We start from the raw sequence: 13,563 nt of genomic DNA, 5'->3' as shown, positions 1-13,563 counted from the left end.
GAAGTTTTTCACAGCCCATGCAATGTACCAGGAAAGATGACTTAACCGACACAGCCCTCCCCAGTACTCAGTTCCATGCTCTGTGTAGCTCAGTGGCAGGAGACATCACCAGCATACCGGAGATGAGCCAGCTCATAATTCTACACTGAATAGTTCAAATAAGAAGGCACACATACCCCTGAAGAAAGAACACACACTTACATCTCATAAACAACACTAACCCAATGAAGACGCATGTGAGATGCTCCTCTAGGAAGAACACTAAGCGCTGCCTGTGGCCTGAGCTACTGGGCTGTTGTAAGTCTTCACAATAAGCAGCAAGGGCGCCCTTTTGCTTGCACCACTCTCTCCAAATGCAAGACTTAGGGTCACTCTCTCCAAATGCAAGACTTAGGGGAGCTTCTAAAGTGAGCAGGAGCCCGAATGCATGTGCTCACTTTTCATGTCAGAATTTGTAGGGCTGATTAAGAGAAGCTGTTTGAGCTATCTGGCTCAGGAACTTTTAGCTTTAAAAATAAATACACATTTTTAGGTTTAACATTTCTGAAAATTATAAATACATGTTTTGAAATAGCAGTGGTCTATTTGTGCCCCAGCATGTTACAGGTCATCCTTTTCCTGAACGTTGGAAACAGCATTCCAGCAACAACACAACAGTAAATCCCTGCTCTGCAGGACAGACTTTTATTTGCTGTGACTTCCAACCTTTAAAGAAAGTTTCTCCCTCTCAGATGATTTTATTTTTACATAATCTCTTTAGTTTTTAAGGTTAAAATACAATTACTTCATTTTCCCCATTGTTTCCTCCCTCCAAACCCTGCCATATATCCACCTTCCTTGCTGCCTTTCAAATTAATCTGCTCAGTCCACAAAGTGTTTAACACTCACCACTTGGAAAAGTCTTATAAATTTTGTTTTATAAAGTTGTTTTAAAAATTCTAGTTCAGCTCTACGGGAAAATTCTAAGACCAAACTTCTTAAATCATATTCCAAACAAATGACATTTCCTTCTCTTATAAGCAAAGACTGAAATGTCCTGTAAGACATTGTCTGACACCATTCCAAATAACGAGAGCCTTTATTAAACCAAACAACAAGCAATGACAGTAATATTTTATGAAAAATCAAAGGAAGATTTATACAGCTACACCACATCTATCTTACCCTGAAATACAACAGTTTAACAAATATTAAATATTAACAAATATTAAAGCATCTGAAAGGATCTACAACTACATCAAACTAAACTATCAAAATATTCCAACATTAAAATTAAAATCAGAATAGACTATTTTCTCCTGAAAATAGTAAGAATGTACTTAAGTGATGCTTATATTATCTCTATCTTGCAAGATTTGTGGTATTATTATTTGTAGAACCAAAAACTTACTAGTGATAATTTCCATTAAATATCATCTAAGAAAAATAACCTATTACACAACTAAGTTTATGACAAATCTCGCTCTATCTATCATATAAAGTGATGAAACTTTCTAAATCTAAGACCCAGTTTACGACATGGTTAGTACACTGATATAGGTCTCTTACTGAGGTTTACGACATGGTTAGTACACTGTTATTAGTCTCTTACTGTGGTTTACAACATGGCTAGTACACTGTTATTGGTCTCTTACTGTGGTTTATGACATGATTAGTACACTGTTATTAGTCTCTTACTCTTACTATTCCCTTAACTAGAAGAGGTTATGGGGAAATATTTGATTTAAAATGTATACTTCCTTGTTGGATTTGTTTTTTGGGGGTGTTTTGGGATTTTTTGTTGTTGTTGCTGTTATTGTTTCATTTTGATTTTTTCAAACAGGGTTTTTCTTGTGTAGCCTTGGCTGTCCCAAAATCTGTTCTGTAGATTAGGCTGGCCTCAAACTTACAGAGATCTACTTGCCTCTGCCTCCCTAGTGCTGGGATTAAAGACTACCACTACCTGAACTTTTTGAAAAAAATTATTTTTATTTTATTGGTGTTATGCCTATATGTGAGGGTGTTAGATCCTGACGTTACAAACAGTTGTGTACTGCCATGTGAGTACCGGGAATTGAACACAGGTCCTCTGGAAGAGCAGCCAGTGATCTTAACCACTGAGCCATCTCTCCAGCCCCAAATGTCTTAATCATAATTAACAATCTTATTCTAGACAGAACAAAAGCAAACAGAAGCATACAGGCCAAACAAGAATCCACTAGATCCCATGCTATCTGTAGACAAGTCTCCAGTGTTTTCATTTGATGAACAGAAAAAGAGAGGCTCACACACAACCAGCATCTTCTGGCATCATAGGTGTGACAGATGGAGGAGAACCAGTTCATTGGTTTTCCTGTTGGTTTTGAATTCTCACAGAAAGAAGAGGGGGAACTTCCTCACATAACATTTAAGTACTTAGTATATCTGTTCTCCTGTAAATAATAAAAAAAAAAGTTGCCACAATGTCTGTGAGTTCATATGTGGATCGGTCCTATTGTATCCGAAAAAAGCTGTTCCACTGAGCCATCCATCCATCACCTTCGACTCTTCCTATCACTGTCGGCTCTTCTGCACAGATCCCTGGAACTAGAGAGAAGGGTTCAATGAAGACATCTCATTTAGGACTGAGAGTTCCACTCAGTCTCTCACTCTCTGCATTTTGTCCAGTTGTGGGTCTCTGTGGTCCCATCTCTTGAATAAAAGAAGCTTCTCCAATGAGGGTTGAGGAAGGATCTATAGGTATAGCAGTATGTCATTAGGAGTCATCATATTAATATGTCCCTTTGGCAGACGAACAGTAGTAGGCTTCTCCTAGGGTCATAACCTATCTAGTTTCAGGTTCTTGACCATTTTAGCAATGTCAGGAATGGAGTGCATCTCCCGGAGTAAGCCTTAAATCCATTCAAAAAAGAGGTTGGTTACTTTCATAATATCTGTGCCACTATTGCACCAGTATATTTTGGGAGCAGTTCGCTGTTGAAGGTCATATGGATTATATTTGGGTGATACTGATGATTCCTTTACTCCTCTCACAGTATACAGAGTATCTTCCAGACTATGAGCATTCGTCAGCAGGGGAGAAGCATCTAGCTAGGCACCAGCTAGACTTCTGTGTTTGACTACATAAATAAGTGTTGTCTTCAGCAGTAGGGGTTTAACATCAGGTTGTGAAGGGCAACCAGTAGCCTTAGTAATACTCTGTGAATGAAGTTTGGGGGATTCCATAGGACCCCGTAAACCAAAAACTCGGTAGAATTTAATCAATTCCTGACACTGAGAGATTTTCTTTGGTGGCCTAAGATGTCTAGTTGGGGACATTGTTTCCATTATATGCTGACTTCATTCAGATGTCCTTCCTATGTGTATGTATTTCAGAAGCTTCTCCAGTGGGTTTTTCAAATAACTTTAGTGTTAGTTGTCTCTCCCTGTATCCCCTCCTTTATCCTGTTCTCCCATGTCCCTCCCTACTTAACTCTCGGATTCTAGTTCCCTTTATCTAATCCCCAAAACCTATTTTCCCTTCCATTGGAGATTCTCTCATTCCCCAGGTCCCTTACGAGGTACCTCAACTTTGTGGTTATTCAGATTCTAGCAGACATATGGAAAGCTTAAAAAACTAACATCCACATGCAAGAGGAAACATACAATATTTGTCTTTAAGTATGGCTTAGCTCAATCAGGATGATTTTTTCTAGATCCATCATTTTACATGAGAATATCATAATTTAATTTTTCTCAACAGTTCAATAATACCCCACTGTATAAACAAACCCCATTTTCATTATCTATTCATCAATTGATGGGCATTTAAGCTGTTTTCAATTTTTGGCTATTTAAATGGTGTAGAAATGAACATGGATTAATAAATTATCTCTGTAAAAGGGATCGAATCCTTTGGATGTATGCCAAGGAGTAGCAGTATCAGCTATCTTGAGGAAGATCCCCAGTTTCCTGAGGTGTCACCACACTGATTTCCACAGTGGCTGTACAAGTTTGCATTCCCACCAGGAATGACTAATTGTTTCCCATTACCCACATCTTCTCCAGCGTTTGCTGTCATTTGTTTTATTGGTCTTGGAAATTCTGATTGATGTAAGATGAAATCTCAAAGTAGTTTTAATTTACACTTCCCTGATGACTAAGGATGCTGACCATTTAAAAGTTTCTCAGCTATTTGTGTTTCATCTTTTGGGAACTCTGCTTTGTTCTGTAACCCACTTTTAAATTGGTTAGTCTGTTTTCTTATGTTCAGGGATTTTAGTTCTTTATATATGTTAGATACTAACTGCATACCAGATATATAATTGGTAATGGTCTTTTTATACTCTGTAGGCTGTTACTTTGCTCTCGTGATGGTGTCCTTTGACATAAGAGTTTCTCAGCATCATGAAGTCCCATTTATTGATGTTGGTCTTAGAGCTTATGCTATCAGTGTCCTGTTCAGAAAGTACTTTCAATGAGTTCAGGCTTATTCCTCAGGTTCTCTTACATCTGGATCTTCAATTCAATTCCACTGGTCAACATGTCTGTCTGTATGCCAGTACTATGCCGTTTTTTTTTTAATTACCATAGCCCTATATTTCCACTTGAAGTCAGAGAGATTGTTCCATTTTATGGTGCTTTCTTCAATTTCTTTCTTCAGTGTTTTAAAGTTTCTACCATGCAAGTCTTTCACTTACTCAGTTAGAGTTATTCCAAGATTTTGTTGTCGTCGTTGAAATGGAGAAAGGTAATATTCCTGACTTCGTTCTCAGTATGCTTGTCATATACATATACATGTATGTGTATATGAAGGCTACTTATTTTTGCATGTTATCTTTCTATCTTATTACTTTGTTAAAAGTATCAACCTTTAGAAGTTTCCTGGTGATGTTTTTAAGATCTTTCACGTATGAAAGATCTTATCAACTGCAAATAAAGATACTTGGACTTCATTTCCAATTTGCATCCCATTGATTTCTTTCAGCTGCTGTAGCTAAGGATTACAGTACTATAATTATTAGGTATGGATAGAGTACACATCCTAATTTCAGTGGAAATCTTTTGAGTTTTTCTCTATACACGTTTATGCTGGTTGTAGGTTTGCTCTAAACTGCCTTTATTATGTTGAGGTCTGTCCTCTCTATCCCCAGGATCCCCAGTTTTTTGGGTTTTTCAAGACAGGGTCTTCCGTGTAACATTCCTAGCTGTCCTGGAACTTGCTTTGTAGACCAAACTCACTGAGATCCACTGTTTCTGACTCCCGTGTGCTGGAATTACAAGCATGTGCCACCAATGCCTGGCGAGTGTTTTTGTTTCTTTGTTAAATTTTACTTTAATGTCTTGAAGTGTTTTCGTTATTCCATGGAACTCTTTGTGTTCTCCCGGATTCATGTCCTCTTTAAGGTCCTTGACCACATTCATAATTACAGTTTTGAGATTCTTGTCTTGTGCTTCAACTAAATCGCTCTGTAAGGGTCTACTGCAATAGGGTGGTTGTCTTCTAGAGAAGGCATCTTATCTTGGATGTTCATGTCTGTGTTTTTGTGCTAGAACCTAGGCATCTGGAGTTATGATGTTTGACGTGTTCTTGGTAGATATCTGGTCTCATCTTTATTGGTGTTCTGTTTTGCTGTCTGCCATTGTCTATGGGGTCCTTGGTAAAGAGTGTTTCTAGAGGTTGGCCAGTCACAAAAAAATAGAGATGTGCTAGAGAGAAAGGCTGAAAAGAGTGGCGGGAAAGAATAGGAGCTCCCTGAGTCCATATAAAGATGTTGAGTTCTTAGGGGATAAAGATAGGCTGTGAAGACAGGCTTTTCCTGGCAGGCTACAGCAGGACAATGAACAAGTCAGGAGAGACTAAAGTAAGGACAGGAAAGATAGTGAAAGTCACCTAACTCAGTCTCAGCCTAGTACAGCTCCTGGGTATCTTTGGTAGAAAGTATTTCTGAGGGTCATCAAGTGTGCCTAAGGAATGGAAATGGGCAGGAAGGAAGCGCTGAGTGGGGTTGCAGAAGGACAGAAGAACCTGGCCGTACACAAAGGGGCAGAGTACCCAGGGGTGAGAGATAGGGTGAGAACTCACACTGCCATTTAGCCAACAATAAAGCAATGCTCATCTATGTTGCCATTTTCATCATTTCATAGGTTGTGATCTTAAAATGTATATACACAACTTTTCTTCAACTGTTAAAAGGTTGCTTTAAAATGCTATTTATAGGTTGAATGTGATGGCTCATATCTAGATTTAGTATACAAGGGGCTGAAGCAGAGAGACTATGAGTTTTAGGAAAGCCTAGGCTATTTAGCAAGTTCAAGGCCAGCATGAGTGATGGAGAAGGAGCCTGTCATAGAAAAAGCAAGTTGGGCACAGAGGAGCATGTCTTTAATCCTACCCTCTCTAGGCAGAGGCAAGGCCTCTGTGAGTCTGAGGTCAGCCTGGCTTACATACTTAGTGTCAAGCTAGCCAGGAACACAAAGCTAAGTCACTGTGTTCAAAAGATCAAGCAAAATAAAATTATATATATTCACATACACATATATGTATATATATATATAATGCTATGTATTGGTATATTGCTGTGAAGACAAGTGTTTGTGGACCCAACAATTTAAAAATTGTGAATATTAAATCATGCAAATATTCTTAAGTTTTAAATAAAAATTTTCTTAGAACAAATAAGTATATAATTTCAATATAGATTAAACTACATAAACAATGACAATTGGATAAATAAATATATTAGACTCAACTGTTAACAGAAATTAATACTTCCCATGAAGCTAAAGTATTTGAATTTATGAATAAGAGTATGATCAAAACAATTCTAAATTATATCCAATATAACTGAATACACATTCATTTCAGTTTTATGTAAAGTATCAAGAAAGCTGTAAAAGCAATTCAACAATTTAAAGTATAGTATATATGCAAGCACAGCAGACATTTCAAACGCTAACTACCCCACCGCAGTGTCAAAAGAATCGAGTTATAGATTACAACAGGAACTTAGCACCAGTCCTCTGGTAGAGGACCTTGTGGTTGGTTTCTATTTTTAAGAGAAATAGGTAACAATACCACAAATTTACCAATAATTTAAGACAAATACCTCACTCAGATTAGAAAGCAAGAAAACTATAGAATTCAGATTAGGACACCCTCTGAACAGTCTCCTACATTATATAATCTTCTCTCTGTTTTACAAAATAAGATATGTTTATTATAAGAGGAACTATCAGAGCAATAAAGTAACCAAAACTGTTACTAAATTTATATAATAAAATTTACAAGGAAATAAAATGTGAATTCTTTGCTGACTTATAAAACTGCAAAACACTTTATGCAAGTAACTTCAAATGTTCAATTCCTTTGGTGAAAACTCAAAAGGCTACAAGTAAATAAAAATAAACACAAAGTACTATTAGAGACCATCAATTAATGATAAGTACCCCCATATGTGGTAGAATACATCTCTTCTTTGAATCCTATGATTTCTTGCGGTTTTAAAAGTGATATTACTGGAAAATATAAATATAAAACAAATATTCCTGAAAATTTCTCTTCAAATAAGTAAATTTCAAATCCACAGATTAAAATGGCTCAGTGACCTAGTTGTTAAATATGAAGGCCATTTAATTCTATCTCAAATACAAACATTTGAGAGAAAGATTTTGCTTTTCAACTCCTTGAGGCCCCAAATACAGTGCTATTAGTACTACAACAGTCACAGGATCCAAGCAAAAGCAAGCCCCTTAATACACAGGGGTTCTATTTTAGAATTTTAGACTGTCAATGCTATATAAATATTTATTCTCCATGAAATAAAATGTTAAACATTAACAAAAACAATGAAATGAGATACCAGAAAACAGCAATCACACACATTACTGTTGGTAAAATGGCTTTTTGGTAGGTAATTTGACAAGATATAAAATTAAAATTTTATAAACACCTTGTTTTCAATAACTACAATTCCAACAATTCATTAGTGACTGTCATTAGGAAATAACATTGAAGAAATTAAAGCACTATGCAAAAATAGATTTCACTGACACATAGTATGCTCGGAAAGGAAATTCTCAGAAGAAATCAACTGCTGATAATTCACAGTAAATATTATATACTTGTCAAAAATAAAATAAAATGGCAATAATATTCACAAGAATTTAAAACCTGCAGAACCAAGAACTTGTACGTGGATACATCTAACAGCATAATTTACAATAACGAAAATACATAAACAATGCAGATGTCCATTAACTAATGAATGGATATATAAAAATCCACATAATATATTATATGGATATAAAGGGAATATATAGATATAATAGACCATCATCTCATCACAAAAATAATGTAAGCCTGATATACAATAACATGGTATGAAAATGCTATGCTGTCAAAGAAAGTACACACAAAACCAAGTACAAAAGGACACATACTTTATGAAATGTCCAGAATAAATAAATAAATACACTGGCACAGACGGTAGTTTAATGGATGAAGGCGGATAAAGGTAAAAACGTAATTAGTGGATAGGAGCCGTTTCTAGGGCTGATAAAAGTGTTCTGGAGGTGGCATCAGCGACACCTACACAACTGCAAAGATGTCAAAGTCTAACGACAAGTATACTTTCATTAAAACCGTGTATTTATGTCGTGAATTATGGTGATAAATACACAACACTGTAATTTGCAGTTATATTTGGTAAGTCTTAACATTTTCATATTATTACAGTTTTATATTTGAATGATGCACCTCGTTTATGAATGGTAGGGGGTAAAAAAAGGCAAAGGAGAAACTGGCACCGCCAAGGGACACACAGAAAAAGGCTAAGACCCATGATCTTCTGTCCGTTTCCCCGCGTACTTTTCCTTCTACTTTCAGCCCATACGATGGTAACAGAGTGACATTTCACTGTCAAGAGTCAGCCCAACAGGCATCAGAAGAACAAGGAATGCTGAGGGCTACACACCGAATAAAGGAAGCACAGGAATATAACGGATACTCAAAAGAGTATGTGAAAAGCACGGAAACTTAGTGACACCTTTTCCAGTGACTGACCTTTTTCTCTATAGTGGGCATAGAATCTACAAGTTTCTACTTTCAGAATCTACAGTTAAACAACTAAACCTTACATTTACTAAGACACATTAATAGTTATTTTTGTAAGATTTTTGTAAGGTATAAGACAGTAAATCAAATTTTCCACAGAACATAGAACCCTATCCTCAGAAATTATTTAAATATGATTTTTTTAACTTAAAAATCTGCTAAGACTTTCTTAAATTTCCAAGTGCTTAACTTAAAAGGGCATTTCTCAGAATGACCTTGTCCATTGTCTAAACACTAAATCCTGGCAATCGGGGCAGTTTCTTATCTCTGGTATCTTGTTTTTGCCTGAGTCTAAGGGCTCTTACTGGATGACGTGTTCATATCACTACAGAAACAATTCAAGTCTCATTTTGTGTGCAAACCAGGAGTCAAAAGTTGGAAAGCCGTCAGAAATGAACAAAGAAAACTCAAAAGCCAAATGGACAGGTTTATCTTTACCTATTGTTTCTAAGAGTGTTTATACTCACTTCAAAAGATGGCCTCATAGGGAGGTGACTATTTACCAGCTAAGACAGGAAGCGCTTTGAGGTTGAAGCCAAAGCTTAGGTATCAGAACAGTTCAGTTAGTTGGATTACAGAAATCACAGGCGTTTTAGCTCTTTCTAAATGTCTGAATTCAAATGGTATTGTGGGAAGGGGTGGGATTATTATATCTGCATTAACTGTTCAATTTACAAATTTTCACTGAATACCCATCAATGTAACAGATGTTTGGGATAACAGTGAGACAAAGTTTTAGACCTGGAAGAGGAGAACAAATAAGAATGAGTAAATTGTGCAATATGTTAATAGACTTGAAAATAATGCAGAGAAAAAAAGATGTCAGGAGTGTGGGTTGATGGTAAGAGATGGAAAGATGGTTCATACTTTTAAGTATTGTGAATGGAGTAGACTTCACTGGGGAGTTTTTAGGTAAATTGTGGAGTCGAGCATTCACATAGAAGAAGAGGGCCCCTAGAAGCCAGGCAATGACTGTCTGGTGGAATGTACCTGGTACAGCCAGAAAGGTAGAAAGGCTAAGGACAGTGTGGTAACTTCCGGATGAAGAAAAGATTAACTGTACACAGAGAAACTGAGAAAATATTCAATGCAAAATTCTCAACTGGATGTGAGTCCTTAGGTCCAATGTTGGTAAGAACAATGAGCAGATTAATTCAGAAGAAATGACATGACATCTTGATTTTTTTCTTTAATATATGGTATACCAGCACTATTTTATAGCTCTTTAGAATAAATTCATTATTCCTATACATTTGTATCAAATTTGGGAAACACAGGAGACACACACTATAAACAAAAGACACCATCTCCATCACCCGAAAACCCTTCAGCATCAATGTGCTAACCTGTTATCAATCACATTTTAGACAGTACAGTCTAGCCTTTTCCAAAATGTCATATAAATGGATCATACACTATCCAAATTGTCATAACTTTGCTTCACATATTTACCATAATTCATTTGATATTAATACATGTTGTAAGTAGATATATGTTTTCTATTACTGAGTTTTTTCATTGAACATGATAGCTAGCCATTTATCACATTGAAGATATCTGAGTTGCTTCTGGTTTCTGACAAGTATAAATAAAGCTGCTCTAAATAGATTTTGCATGAACATAGGTTTTCATGTCTCTTGAGTAAAGGCCCAGGATTTCTGGGAAATAAAATTCTATTATCTTTATAAAAGATTCACAAGTGCCCATAAAGAAGCATTTTCTGCTGTCAGCAATGTATATCAGCTCTAGCTCCTCCCCATGCATCTAGCAGTTTGCAAAGTGCACAGAGGAGGTGTGCTGCGCTTTGCCAAATGGAAGGTAGAGAATCCAAAGCTGGGAGGGAATCCTAGCTGCTTCAGTTCTGTTCCATTTGTGGAGCCCTGTGGGTTTATCGGTACTCTGACCCGGTCTTCACTGTCAAGCTTCACTTTTCCACATCACAAAATATCTTGAGCAAGAGATAGCTGTAAGCTCAGCCCTGAGGCCTTGAACAGTCTCAGAAAGGAGTGGGACATGGGTACCGACAAAACAACAGCTCTATCTTGGTAGCTGTGCTTCTAACAGTCAGAACGCTCCTGTGGGGTTAGACATGTGTGGGACTGCAAACAGGTGTTCACCCTACACCAAAATCTAAGGTGCCAGGACATTTCCCACACACATGCTCTAAGAAGTCTGCATCCTTGAAAGACCTCAGATTCAGTATGCTATGCGTCAAATCGTGGTTTCAACACCCTCACTGCATACTTTTCTAGTGGATCAAGAGAATAATTCCCCTAAAGGGAGATACAGCCTATCATGTCCCCTATCATGTCCCCATGTATACGCCATCCACTCTAATAACATTCATGAAATTTTTATTAGAATCTACAATTCTTAGTGAATCACTGTGTCATAGGCGTTTGTTTTCTCTGTAGCACTTGCTTTCCTAAACAGACTTCTGCTTAAAGCCTGTGAATCCCGAGGCAACCTCAGAACAAAAGTTTCCTTGTTTGTTTTCTAAACATGTTCTCTCTATGTAGTCCAGGCTGGCCTTGAACTCACAGAGATCCATCTGCATCTGTTTCCCAAGTGTTGGGATTAAAAGTGTGCCACCACTGCCCAGCTTGCCTTGCTGTCTTAACTAACTTTGTCTTTGTGAGACAAAAGGGCTTTCTTGGGATTTTATGATGACTGTTGTTATTGTTTTAAAATACAATATATTTTATCACTTTTTGTTTACAGCTTGTAATTTTGTTCTTGACATTATACATATATTAATTTTGTTTGAGTTTTAAACCTTTTTCACTTTATACTATTTAAGATAGATAGATGATGGATGGATGGATGGATGGATGGATGGACGGACGGACGGACGGACGGATGGAAGATGGATAGTAGATTGACAGCTAGCTATGGATTTAAACTCATCTGTTCTTCTGTATAGCCCTTGCTGGTCTGGAATTCACTCTGTAGACCAGACTGGCCTTGAACTCACAGAGATCTGCCTGCCTCTGTCTCCCAAATACTGGGATTAAGAGGTTTCTCATGGATATTCATTGTTCTAGCATTATCTGTTAACTTCTCAATTGAATGGTCTGCACAGGCAAAAACAAAACAAAAAAGTTAAGATTTTTATTGGGTTTATTTATGAATTTTCTATTCTATTAATTTGACATGTGTGCAAGATTTTACTGGCACACTGATTGCTGTTATCATGATACTAAATTTTGAAATCAGATAGACTGAATCTCTGATTTTAATTTTCCCTTGTAAAACCACTTGACCTATTCTAATTACTTTGCCATATAAACCTTAGAATCACTTTGTCTACAAAATAAAAACAAGAAAACAAACACATTTCCCAAACTGGTATTACATTGAATCTATAGATCAAAAGGAAAAGAACTGTTATCTTATATAGCTTTCTGAACTATAATGAAGAATTGTCTATCAACAAGGTTAGTATGTTAGGGCTGATTAAGTCATTTGTGAATTTCTGCTGGCCTTGAAAGAAGTCTTTTATTTTACACAACTATACTGTGGAAACTTTTTAAAAAATGCAAGTGAACATTGAATTTCATCAAATATTTTTAATGAGTCTTTTCAGATGATCCTGAGTTTTAATTCCTTGGAATTTTACATAAGTATTAAATAAATATAAAATAAAATGACACTTTCAACCATGAAATGTATCTTGAATTCAAATTGGTATTAATAATGAAAACCCAGATTCAGATATAGGGGTTAATGCTAAAGATCAGAGAAACAAAGCACCAGCCAGTAGAGATCTTTTACCTCTACCAATGCTCAGATTGAAGGGGCGATCCTGTCCTCAGACTGCATCTCCAGACTCCATCTATCTCCACCAAACCTCAGACTGCACTGGTTCTGTCTCCTCCTGCCTTAGATTCCTCTCTGCCCAGCCTTATCACTCCTGTCTCCACCTCCCTACTGCTGGAATCACCTTTGTGTGAGCTCTGTTTCTCTTTTAGACAGATTACCTTTTATGTAGCCCAGGGTGGCCTTGAACTAATCCCTCTACCTCTGTCTCTTAAGTGCTGGGATTAAAGGTGTGTGCCTCCACTCTCTGGCTTCTGTGGCTAGCTAGTGGCTTAGCTCTTCGTGCTGAGAAGGCTGAAAAGCTTGACTTCAGCAGAACACTCAGGCGTGCAGCTCTTCTGCAGTAGTTTTTATTAAAAGACACAAACCAGATGAGGAAGTGTCTTACTACAGAGCTCAGGCTGGCCTCAATCTCACAGTCTCAGTTTCTAAAGTGCTGGGATTACAGAGAGGGGCTGCTCTGCTCGACTTCTTCTTTAAAGTGACTACAGTTTAAATACTATGGAGAGGAAGAGACAGAACTAAGGTCTCTTACTATTTTTAATATCCCATGATAAATTCTCCCTTCTCAACTATAGTCTAGAGAAAACAAAACCATCATTTTATCAAGGGATTAGTGCAAATAATACTCAAGACAGATTTTTAAAAGCCTCCTTTTCTCCAATTATGAG

The 13,563-nt window shown here is 36.9% G+C and overlaps 2 protein-coding genes across 7 annotated transcripts in view; one reads left to right on the top strand and one right to left on the bottom strand.

The window, feature by feature from the left end:
- Positions 1-13,563, top strand: part of Abcb1 (ATP binding cassette subfamily B member 1) — a 142,995-nt gene that overhangs the window by 16,520 nt on the left and 112,912 nt on the right. The window lies entirely within an intron of this gene.
- Rundc3b (RUN domain containing 3B) overlaps positions 1-13,563 on the bottom strand; it is a 155,130-nt gene that overhangs the window by 120,935 nt on the left and 20,632 nt on the right. The window lies entirely within an intron of this gene.

This window comes from Alexandromys fortis, unplaced genomic scaffold (genome assembly GCF_014885135.2).
Source record: "Alexandromys fortis isolate MF-2015 unplaced genomic scaffold, M_Fortis_MF-2015_v1.1 scaffold_38, whole genome shotgun sequence".
In the NCBI taxonomy this organism is placed as follows: domain Eukaryota; kingdom Metazoa; phylum Chordata; class Mammalia; order Rodentia; family Cricetidae; genus Alexandromys; species Alexandromys fortis.
The sequence above is the reverse complement of the archived record's forward strand: the minus strand, read 5'-3'. Positions and strand labels throughout refer to the sequence as shown.